General features: G+C 36.6%; 1 non-coding gene across 1 annotated transcript; it reads right to left on the reverse strand.

Annotated features, from left to right (window-relative positions):
* Positions 1–1817: 1817 nt before the first annotated feature.
* On the reverse strand, positions 1818–1924 carry LOC143681792 (U6 spliceosomal RNA). Its single transcript, XR_013174851.1, has one exon. It is a non-coding gene; the product is annotated as a U6 spliceosomal RNA (small nuclear RNA).
* Positions 1925–2212: the final 288 nt, after the last annotated feature.

Consider the following 2212-nt stretch of genomic DNA (forward strand, 5'->3'; position numbering starts at 1 on the left):
ACAAGGAATGTATAACTAAGCAAATTGCACCATGGGACAAAACTGAAAAGAAGCATGGTTCTTAGCTTCCCAACCTCTCTGGAATTTTGTCTTCGTGGTGTAATTTCATGATTTTCTGTGTGATATCGTGAATAACTAGGACATCAAATGGCCCCAAAGAGGAAGACAAACAGAACCACAGGCTGCAACACATCAAATCCAAAATAATTCGATGTACAGGAATTATTTTATATTTATCTGCTGTTTGGATTGCCTGTGTGATGCCTCTCTTGCACTCCGGTGGATGATGAGGAATTGGTGTTATTTATGCCTGCATGTAGGAGTCGAAGTTCGTGCAACATCCTCAGCAGCTGGACGAAGTCCAGTCGGTATTTTTTTTTCCCATCTGCTCCTGGTATTTTAACTAAAAATGTTTGTCTCTGCATCCCCCAAGCCCAGTTGTAAATTGTAAATCATGCCATTATATCTGGTAAAACCACAATGTCAAGCAACAATTCACAAAGCCGCAAAGATTCTCCAGAGTAATTTTCTTGTTCTCGTTGATCAATTTTATATTTTCCCCTTGGCCATATGCACACATTAAATGGCACTAATTCAGTGAGAAAACTCATAAGGGATAATATTTCAAGTGGCACAAATGGCAGTGATGCCTGTACAAGTAGCTGTTTTATAATTACCTCTGCGCTGTACCTGAAAACGCTGCTCGCGGTTGTTTCAGTGGAGTGAAATGGATGCAGAAACCAAGTGGGGGGCTGGAAAGGTTTTCATTAAATTAGGTGTAAAAACAGGAAAATCTCAAGTCAAAAATTGTCTGGCTGCAATTATTTCTTTCTTCAGGTAGGGATTTTTTTTTTTTGCAATCTGACCCCTGGAGAGATGACAAACTAGGACTGGCTAGCCAGAATGAGGACTCGCAGTTGAATATTCTCCCCTCATAACTTGATGCCAGGGCTTCATTGAGGTCTTGATTTCTTCTTTTAATGTTTTGAGTAATTGTTTAATGAGTATACTTTAGTAAATGCTTTTAACTGAAGTATCACGTACATAGAGAAAAGTGCATGATTCACAGCTATGCAGCATAATGATTTTTCACAAAGAGAACACACCTTTGTTATTAGCACATACATCAAGAAACTTCTCTGCACTCCTTGTAACCTCTTTCTGGTCATTACCCACTCTGCCCCATAACTGCTATTTTGATTTCTATTGCCATTCGTTATTTGGTATTTACTATTTTGGATCTTCTTTCTTCAATTCAACATTATGCTTGTGAGAGTCATCCACATTTTTTAGCATGGCACTGTTTTGTTCCTTTTCATTGCTGTGTCATATTCCATTGCATGTGTCTATTATAGATAAATGATTCCACTATTTATAGACATTTGAGTTGTTTGCAGTTTTGGGGGCTTTTGTGCATAATGGCGCTATGAGCATTCTTGTATTTGTCTTTTGATGCACATAATATGCATTATGTTGGGCATATACCAAGCATGAAATTGCTGGTTTATAGGGTTGCATTTGCTCAGCTTTAGTAAAGACAGCCAAATGGTCTTTCAAAGTGGTAGTTCTCTCTTGCCAGCAGTTGCTCCATATCTTTGCTATCATTTAGCACTATCAGTCTTATGTCACATTTTAACCACTCTTGTTGGTGTGTATTGGTCTCTCATTGCAGTTTTCATTTCCATTTCCCTGATGGATACCGAAAATAAGCACCTTTTTTGTGTGTGTGTTGGTCATTTGAATAGGTGTTTTTGAAAAGCGCCAATACACATCTTTCATCTATTAAAAAATTGCATTCTTTCTTTTTCTTTGTTTTTTTAAATATGGAACGCTTCATAAATTTGCATGTCATCCTTGTGCAAGGGCCATGCTAATCTTCTCTGTATCATTCCAATTTTAGTATCTGTGCTGCCAAAGTGAGCACTATTTCTCTTTTTTGGTTTGTTGTTCTTTATGTATTCTGGATACATGTCCTATATCATATGTATGTCTTATACAGCAAAAATTATTTTCCCCAGTGTGATCGGCCTTTTCACTCTCTCAGTGCTGCCTTTTGATGAGGTTTAATTCTTAATTTTAATGACATAAATTCATCAATCATTTCTTCTATAGGTATTATTGATTCTTAATTTAATAAATCTTTACTTATAGCCAGCATAATTAATATATTCTCTTATTTTATCTTGTAGAACTACACTCTCCAATTTTGGTT

The sequence above is a fragment of the Tamandua tetradactyla genome, chromosome 4 (assembly GCF_023851605.1).
Source record: "Tamandua tetradactyla isolate mTamTet1 chromosome 4, mTamTet1.pri, whole genome shotgun sequence".
Lineage (NCBI taxonomy): Eukaryota > Metazoa > Chordata > Mammalia > Pilosa > Myrmecophagidae > Tamandua > Tamandua tetradactyla.